This window comes from Triticum urartu, chromosome 3, assembly GCF_003073215.2.
Source record: "Triticum urartu cultivar G1812 chromosome 3, Tu2.1, whole genome shotgun sequence".
Classification (NCBI taxonomy): Eukaryota; Viridiplantae; Streptophyta; class Magnoliopsida; order Poales; family Poaceae; genus Triticum; species Triticum urartu.
Genome location: NC_053024.1, coordinates 611,475,620 through 611,485,840, shown reverse-complemented (window position 1 = coordinate 611,485,840; position 10,221 = coordinate 611,475,620). Strand labels below are relative to the sequence as shown.

Here is a 10,221-nt window from a genome sequence, read left to right as displayed (position 1 = left end):
TGCTGGTGCACAAATTCTCCTCAAATTCCACATGCAACCCTTGTAGAGAAGAACGACATATTTTTCTTAGGTGATTTTTGACCGAGCTCCTACAGAAAAATTCAAAGAAATCATGAGAAGCATGGAGCCAAGCAAACTAATCAGAGTAAATCATGAGAGGAGAAGCCTCTCAACCTACCACAGGGAATCGAGTCAACATTAATTCGTGTAAGAATTAAACCGTATGTAGATCAACAACCCAATAGTTGATAAAATAACCCTGACACAACCCATTAATACAATATATGGTCACATGAAGTAGATTGAGATTATGCAGATATCATGATCTACGAACCGTATCTACGAATATTGATTGCAAAGTCACAAACAGAACCTCCTCACATCACAAAACAAATGTTTCATCAACAGAAACTCTAGCGAATGCCAATTGGATTATATAAGTAAGATAAAGACATCGAAAAAAAGAAAAAGATAATTCATTCTATTTTCTTACTTGACATCATAGAGAATGCAAGTCAAAGATATTGCGATACATCTCACCCTTCTATAAATTGACTGCAAGGCACAATCCCCAGCAAAATATACAGAATGAATTGCTCCTATGGTCCAAGTATTGCATAAATAGTTATATATAGACTATTCGACAGTGAGCATAAACATGGCATGCACTACCAAAATCCCTTTGCTATGGAGCTTAGTCTGCATGTCTATTCGTCTTTCTGTAAATCAGTTGTGGCCAAGATGCGCTGACAGCTCACCAGCCTCTTCCCGTTTACCAATAAAATCAAAGCAGCTCAAAGCAAAAAAAAGAACATAGATATATCTACCTGATGTAATTGCTTGTAACTCCAGAGTGTTGGTAGAGTCGAGAAGAGAACACCCAGCCAATGTTACAGCAGATCGATCTGCAGTCTTTTTTAGGGACGGCACCATCATTAGAGGTCCCAATTTTAAATCAATCTGCAAGAGATGGAGATGCGACTGGAAGCTTACGGATTTGATGCATCAGAACAGCCATGGCCCATGGGCAGAGGAGAAGTGCCGGCAGCTGGGGATCTGACGTGTCACAGACAACATGGGTAGAGGAGAGGCGGCGGCAGATCAAGCCTTGGGCGTGGCAGGCGGAAGCACACTCACCCCTACTGCACCCTTCTTACTTCCCCGTCCTTCTCCTACCTCTCCTCCTCCCTGGATCCTCCTCTGTCTCTCTTTTCTACAAGAAAAATCGAAGCCCCGCCATGACCTTGAGCTCCTCCTGCCAACCATAGAAATTAGATATTTCCTAATTGTTTGCATAACAAAAAACATACTGGCTCCAAGAGAATGAAAGACTAACCTATTGATGAGCACAACAGTACATACCATCCCATCATGATGTTGCCATCTATCACACTTGATGATTACATCTTGTTATTTCTAACATGTACACCATCGGGCGATTGCTTTATTAGAAATATATTTACACAATATGATCAGAGCAACATCAAGGAGTCGGATGCTGGTGCACAGATTCTCCTCAAATTCCACAAGTTGTAATTGAAGAGAAAACTGAAAGAAAGCTATTAGTAATACCAATTTAACCAGACACACCACACCACTAATGACAAAATAAAAATTTAGAAGTTCCTAAAGAGACCTTATATATAAGAAGTGCAAGATACTGATGAAACTACCAAAGCCACCAGATCTTAGTACAGATTAGTTAAGTAGACACTACTATTTTGTAAGGATGAACTATATTATGGATTTGATTGGAACAAGAAAATATCCTATAATAGCATATTATACAAAGGCACATAAAACAATAAAGAGAAGTAAAAGTGGTAGCGATGAACTTATAATAATAATAATAATAATAATAATAATAATAATAATAAAAAATGGATAGCACATGACTCTTTTTATACGACTCATCAGCAGAAGCAGTGAGCCACAATGGAGTTTTCTTGGGCTCAGGCTTTCTGCACACTGCCATATAGACCAAGTCAAACATGGGTGGGCGGCCAAGAATGTTGGGTTATAGTTTTACAGATAAAGAGAGGAGAAATCACTTTGGCCTATGAGCACATCATAAGAGAAGGCAACATCACACACACAGAAGTACTTGTAACTGAATTTAAGGAGGGCACAATATGTTGACATAGGTGTGCCTACCAAAAAGAAATGTCTAAATGAAAAAAATCAATTGTTTAGTAATATAATACTACAATGATGGTGCAAACTAAAGTCTAAATCATCAATGGCAAATCCATGGCACACAAAAATTCTTCTCCATAATCGATTTGCTCTCTTCGTCCAAATGGCCAAACTCATAACATAGCAGAATAGCCTGAATGGAATAAACCATATCTGAACCATCATATGCAATACATGAACCATGTACTGAACTTAATTGATGTATTACTACTGAACATAGCAGATTAGTCTCTATGTGCATGTATTACTAATTTACAGCTGAGCAGCCACTCTAATGTAATGAACTTAAGAACTGTTCGTTCCTCTTAAGCAACCCTGCAGTTTTCATGAAAACTTTGGCTGTAGTGGTCCTAAAATCACAGATACATGTACCTCTACATCCACTTGGAGCTTCTTTGCAGCTTCCTCTCTATGTTGCCGGACCAATCTGTAGATAAAAAGAATAAGGTAAATAATTGTTGTTTTGTTTGCCAATAATCAAACAATTATGATATAGTAAGAAAAAAGTTAGTGGAGGTATAGGAAGGACAAGTAGTTCTACTACACACAGACGATTAGGGGGCAGAGGGAATTCAAGATGAACCAAGACAAACTTCAAAATTCAGTCCTACAGTTGAACATCAAATTCAAAGCAAACGGGGAAGAATCAATGGGTTAGAGGTAAGGATGCAAGTGTGTGTGTTTGCGTGTGTGTGGGTGGGGGAGGGGGGGGGACAGCCCACTAAGCCGCTGCGCCATCCCGTGAAGAAAACCCGCAAAACAGCGCCGGGCCAACCACATCATGTCAAGCGGTCTCAAATAGTCCGACCGCTTTGTCCAGCAGACGTCGCACCGTCTCGCGTATCCTGCGAAAGGGAGAAAACTCTCCTGAGAATTCCTGTCCTTCTCGACGCGATAGAGGTGCACGACTGTATTGTATAACAGGCTCATCCCACACAGCGTGCGCTCCTCAATTTGTGCCCCAGCAACAACACCAGGCATGCCACGGAGCTCATGATGACCCAGTTGGTCCGGCTGTGCGCATCAGCTGAGGGCGGGTGGTTGTGGTGGCGCACCCGGTGGCAAAGAGTGTGATGCGGCAATGAGTGTGCAGCATCTTGTGTAGGTTAGCTATACTCCGTAGGACGACGAACACCCGCGTTAGCCAGTGCGGGCTGGTCGCTGCTCGCTCCGCTTGCATCCAGAGTCAGGGGTAGGGATTGAAGGGAGAAACAGTTGGGAGAAAGCCACCGCCGCTGGCACCATCAGGAGGACGCGCAATCTCCGGGTGCGCACCACCATCAGGAAAAACGGGCCTCTACTCAGACCGGAGAGGGCAGGACCGCCGCGTGCAACTACTGGGAGGATGAACGAATCAATGTGGCAGCCATGGGTGACCGGCTCGTGGGGCGAACAAAGGACGGCATATCTACGTTGTGTGGGCTGCTACCACTCGTTGGCGGCGGAGAAGATCTACAGGGGCGAGGGGAGCGGGCCATCAAGTGGGGGCGAGTCGAGATCTGAAGGGAGGGATACTCACCGACATGGCTAGTGTCGTGAGATCGCCAAGACGGGGGCTGCCGAGTTCGATTGGCCGGAGTCTCGGGCTTGGGCTTTGGCGATGCCTTGGCGCGCCTCGGACGGACCCAGCTCATTCGAGACCGGTGCCCGGACCCGTCTGGTTGGTGCTTGCGCACGACGACCCTGACAGGATGATGACCAGAAGCCGCCGCCGCCACCACCATTCGTCGTGCGTATGACTGCCTGCTGCTGCCGCCGCCGCCGCCGCCACCGCTCCGACCTTGCAGGGCATGGAAACCCTTACGGGCAGTGCCTGCGCGGACGAAAATAAACCAACAAGAGAGACGGTGGTGGGATATGACGCGAAAAAAAACCGACGAAAATAAACCGGGAGGCGAGACTATCAACTGCTCCATTAAAAGTAGGATAGCATGGACTTTTCACATTTTGTATCTACTTTTGTTGAAAAGTAGGGCAGCTTACTTGGGCCGGCCCATTGCATGCGATCAAAAAATAGCGAACAAGGATGGCACGAGCTGGGATTCGAACCCACGATCACTTAGAACATTATTAGGTGCGTCCAGAACCACTGCGACAGGATACGTTTCTTGACCAATATAAAGTTAGACACATTAAGTAATGGATGGTTTGGGAATTCTAAAAAGATTTTAGAAACACTTTGTGAACTGGCCTTTTTTCCATAATTTTTATTTATTTATTTTACTTTTCCTCTTATGTTTCTTATTTATTTTTCAAAAAATGCTCATGCTTTCAAAATGTTGTTCAAACTTTTTGTTTTTACCTTTTACTTTTCTATTTTTTGTTTTTCTATCTTTCTTTAATTTTCGTTTATCCTGTTTTAAACATTATTATTTTTTGAAACCTATTCAAAATATTGAAATACCAAAATAACAGTTTTAAGTAACTATTTTAAATTATGATTTTAATAATTTTTTATTTAAATATTTATTAAATGCTTTAAAAAGCATTTGTTATTTTCAATTCTATCATTTTGTGTTTGTTAGTTATGTTAGAAACTTAAAATTACAGTTTTAAGTATCTATATAAATTATGATTTAAATACATTTTCCTTCAAACCTGGCGTGGATGACTACTCGGACACGCTACGCTAAATATGGTGTTTTCTAGACATTCTTGAAATGACCCCAACATGTCCCAGCAAGTGGCATGCCCATAGTAGGCATTCATGCCCCTAATATTTTCTTTCAATGGGCTTGTATGACCAATTCAAGACATCAATCCAAGTTGCTTGGGTTTTGACAAGATTTGCATTTCTAAAGTTTTCTTTGTCAAAAAGGTCGATAAATGGCTAGATGTGTCGCAACTTGCATATGGTGTCGGAAGTAGTTCAAACCCGCCATGGATGCCTACCATGGGCATCTCCACCTAGTGGCAAAAGTTGTGATAATTTCAAAGATGTCCACGAAAACACCATGTTCAACGGAAGGTGTTCAGGTTGGCCAGAAGGGTATGTCAGAGAGCACGTTATTTTTCGACACCCTTGAAATGGACCTAATTTTTTTCATTGCCTCATATGACAAATTCAAGACACCATGACAAGTTGTTTTGATTTCCGACAAGTTTTGTATTTTTTTCTAGAGTTTTCTCGGTAAGAAAATGCAGAAAAAAGGCTCGATGTGTCGCAACTTGCATACGGTGTCGAAAATTATTCAAACCTGGCATGGATGCCTATGAGGACATGCCCACCTAGTGGAAAATGTTGGGATCATTTCAAGTCATTCAGACCAGGCATGGATGCCTAACATGGGCATGCCCACTTGCTTCCAAAATTTGGGGCAGGTTTGATATTTCCAAAGAATACCATGTTCAATGGACAGTGTTCGAATAAAGTTCAAAATTAGCAAAATGGATTAACAAAAAGAGAAGAAAAACGAAAATAATTGCAACAAAAAAATGCTTAGGCCCGAGAAAATAAGAAATGTTTTCATAAAATGTTAGTATATTTGAAAAATATTTGTAAATTTAAAAAAATGTTTGTGTTTTAGAATAATGCTCGCCAATTTTTGAAGCTGTTGGCATTTTTTTAATGTTCAGAAATTTAAAAATTGTTCATGTTTTCAGCAAAATGTACACAAATTTTATAAATTATTCTTATTTTCGAAAAAATGTTTGCAGTTTCAGAAAAATGTTGAAAATTCTGAAAAACTGTTCATAAAATTTGAAAAATATTCACAAAATCAAAGTATTTTTCATAAAAGAGGATCGGAAATTTGAAGAAAATGCGTGTTTCCAAAAGAAGTTCAATATTTGAATTGTTTTCGTATCTTTAAAAATATTCATGTTTTCAAAAAATATTCCAAAAGATGAAAAATACATTAGTTTTTTAGCTATAAAATACGCTTCAGATAGAATGTCCGACCCAGTTGTACAATACCAATTTTGATCTGCTACTGTATTTGTAATTAAATAAACACCTACAGTACGTCAATTCTAGGTGATAAATGTCTGCGCTCCTTATGTATCACCTAATTATGATGGTTCTGGTGATTATCAGCTGTTTCACAACCCCTGGAGGTCCTGTGTTCGATGCCTAGCAGGCTTATTATTTTTTTGGATTCTCGATCAGTGCTACCGTACAGACTCACTAATGGGCTGGCCCAAGATTAACTCAAAACATGACAGATCTCCGCGTTGTATTTTCTAGAAAGACCATCCTGTCCTTTATTATGAAGGGGTATGGACAGATCTTGTCCGTTGATATGTTCAGAGGGTTATACCGAAGAAGAAGTGTACAATCATACACTGAACTTGCAGGGAGCGTAAGGCAGAAGCATCCGGATTCGATTGGGCCTGCCTATTCTTCTTCTGTTGCCTTCTGATCGACTTGGGCTCGTATGTACCAGCACAGTAGCAGCGCCATGCAGTGACTGTGCCGTATTAAGGCCAACAGTGTGAAGACAGCTAGCTAAGCTAAGCTACCCGAGTCAGTCTCACCTCTCACGCACGCAATGTGTTTGTCATTGCATGCAGTCTTGTTCACATGCCACGGATGGCAATCTCCCCGAGCCGCTGTAAACCAGCCAGCCCATGGTTTCTTGTTAGTGCCCGCATGCACTGTGTACCCAAGGCAGCTTGATTATCTTCCACCAAGCTGCAGGCCAGTTTGCAGCGTAATTATCTTCTGGACAGGAGTATATTTTATGTACCTTTCTTGTAGATAAACCGACTCGCACTTATCTGCAGACTGCAGTGCCTGCCTGCGTGCTGCATGTGTTCCTCGCCCACTAATCACTGCTGCGGCATGACGCGGATCGCCTTTCTCGCGTTCGGATGGAGGCATCAATTGGGTTTAGATCGCAGTCGTACGTGCAGCCTTGATTGTAGAATCAAAGATTCTGTCTGATGGGAAGGCGCTATCCGACGGTTAAGTGTCGGAGGAAACAGGTTGGTGCGCGCGTGCTAACTAACTGACGGGAGTAGGCCTGGTTTAGGACAACTTCACCGCGCGGCCCCATCCTATCCGGATGCATCCATTTGGGGTAAAACGAATAAACGGGACAAATCAACCCCCTCCCCCCACCACCCCCCCCCCCCGCGCGCGCGCGCGCCCCATTTGGCGCCCATTTCCCTCCAAACCCTCCCACGTCACGCCGCCCCCTCCCTCCCCCGTCCATGGCCAATGCCCAGCCGAATTCCGGCGGCCTGGCCGTCGACCCGTCCGGAAAGGTCAAGAAGAAGGCGGCCAAGGCGCCAAGGAAGCCGCGGTCGAAGTGCACACCGAAGAAGCTCGCCAAGCTGGACGCGGAATCGGCGAAGAGGATGAACCGGAGGGCGGTTGTCAAGGGCAATGCCGCCGCGGCCAAATACGCCGCCGAGCGTGATGCGATGGAGGCCGCGCGGCGCAAGGACGAGGTCGAGGAGAAGGAGGCCATTGTCAACAAAGCGCACGCCCTCCTCACAGGGGCGGAGCTAGGCTAATGCAAGGGTATGCAATGCATACCCAATGTTTTTTACAAAAAAGTTTCAGTATATAAGCTCATGTGTGCCTTTTTAGATCGTATGGCTGTCTAGCTGTATGTCGAAACAATGAAAAGAACGATTCAGCGCTACTTAGGCCTATATTGGGCTGGTGCTCTGCTACTGGGCCTTATCATTGACGCTTAACACTGGCCGATTGATCGAAGTCCAGGACCGAGCCAGCGCCGAGATCGCTAAAAAATATATATATTTTATGCCAGCGCCTTGAGCCTGCGATTCCGCTGATACAACCGCCGTATCGTGAAACTTGAGCATCGCCATGCAGCATGCCCGTATTGGCCATCGGAAGGAACCGCCGCGTCAATTTTCGACCGCCGCGGATCGCCGCCCCTCGCCGATCAATCTGCTTAGCCTGCCCATGTCCTCCTTCCCAGTACGCACTCGGCACATCTGCCATCTATAGTAGAAAAGTCAGCAATGGGGGCGCGTGCGCAATTCACCATGGTCTGATTGTTTCTTCTAAGTGTTTATTAATTTTTATTTCTTTAAGTTGTTAGTAAAGAATAGAGGACTATGTTCATTCCTGATTGTTTCATTCCCTAATTTGATTAATCTATTATAGCATCCAGTCAATTTTTAGCGTGGTTTGCATTGGCTTGCTATAAAACCTGTGCAGAAGTGCAAGAAAAACAGGTTGGATTTTAATATTGTATCCTTTTAAAATCCAGAATTATGAACATTCAAATTTGTAAGACTGACCGCCATGCCACCATCTCCCCGTCTAACATGTATTTATTTGTTTATTTATTTATTTTGTATAGGTGTGAAAACTGAAGAACAAGTGCGGTGATTTGAAGCGTTGCTGGGACAGAGCTTCAATTCAAAGGCGTTGAAGATAAGTTCAACATCAACATCAACACCGGTATCTATCGACTTTGAACGCCAAAGAATACTTTATAGTTATGTTGTTATTACTATGAACCTTTTTATGTCATACATTGTTGTGCAGCAAAAAATTTCTGACTCCGCATACCCATGTCGAAAATCCTGGCTCCGCCACTGCCTCCTCATGCTTGGCATTTGTCGTCCGGCGGGTTTCTTTGCAGCGGCCGTCAGCTCGACGAGCACAGGCTCGTAAGTCGCCAGGCCTCCACACTGCCAGTCGCCGACATCACGGACCACGCCTATGTCACCAGGCTTTCCCCTGCCAAGGCACGACGGCCAGACCCGTTTCTCGGGGTCGCCGGTCGTTGGCGTGATCGCACCGTCCACCCCACGCCCCTTGGCCGTCATCGACCTCAACGTCACGCTGGGGTCCAGCAGCGGCGGCCGACCATTCGTCGAGATGCAAAGAAAGCAAGCACGGCCACCGTTTACATGCACCATGCCCCCCCTCCGTCCTGCTCGACGGAATGCCAACACAAATGCCAATGGTCGACGACCCCTTCCACAACCAGTTCATGGAGGATGTGATCTACGAGGGTGGGCATGGCCGTTCCTACGATCCCGACGGCACCCAAAGTCAGGATGGCCGCGCCAAGTACGTTGCCGATGAAGAGGCCGATGACCGTGCTGACTACGACCATGGTGACCCGTGGCATGAAGACGATGACATCTATTGCGAAGGTGATGGTGATGAAGAAGAAGGCAATGACATTGATATTGGTGGCAAGCCATTGTTCATCGACGAGCTCACCCAAAGAGCGGAAGCACAAAAGAGGAGGAAGAGCATTCACACGGGCTCTTATTCACAAGAGGAGGATAAGTTGATTTGCCAATGTTGGATGGAGATTAGCCAAGATCCGAGGACCGGCACGGAACAAAAGGGGCTTGTTTTTTGGACGAGGGTCCACACAACATTCCATGAAAGGAAGATGTTTGAGCCCTACCAAATTACGAGCAACCGTGGGATCACCTCGATTCAAAAGAGGTGGTTGTTCATTTAACAAGAGTGCAATAAGTTTTGCACCACACTTGAGAGCGTTGAAGCACGGCCCGTGAGTGGTCTCGGCGTTGGGGACATGGTATGCTCTCCTCATCCTAGTGTTGGGGAACGTAGCAGAAATTCAAAATTTTCTACGCATCACCAAGATCAATCTATGGAGTAATCTAGCAACGAGGGGAAGGAGAGTGCATCTACATACCCTTGTAGATCGCTAAGCGGAAGCGTTCAAGTGAACGGGGTTGATGGAGTCATACTCGTCGTGATCCAAATCACCGATGATCCTAGTGCCGAATGGACGGCACCTCCGCGTTCAACACACGTACAGCCCGGTGACGTCTCCTACGCCTTGATCCAGCAAGGGGAGAAGGAGAGGTTGGGGAAGACTCCGTCCAGCAGCAGCACAATGGCGTGGTGGTGGTGGAGGAGCGTGGTACTCCAGCAAGGCTTCGCCAAGCACCGCAAGAGACGAGGAGGGAGAGAGGTAGGGCTGCGCCAGGAAGAGGTCAAAACTCATGTGTTGGCAGCCCCAAAGACCTCAACTATATATAGGGGAGAGGAAGGGGGCTGCGCCCCCTCTGGGGTTGCCACCCCAAGGGGTGCGGCAGCCCCAAAACCCATCT

General features: G+C 45.1%; 1 pseudogene; it reads right to left on the bottom strand.

The window, feature by feature from the left end:
• Window positions 1-2,325: 2,325 nt before the first annotated feature.
• On the bottom strand, window positions 2,326-4,112 carry LOC125547017 (annotated as a pseudogene).
• Between the last annotated feature and the right edge of the window lie 6,109 nt (window positions 4,113-10,221).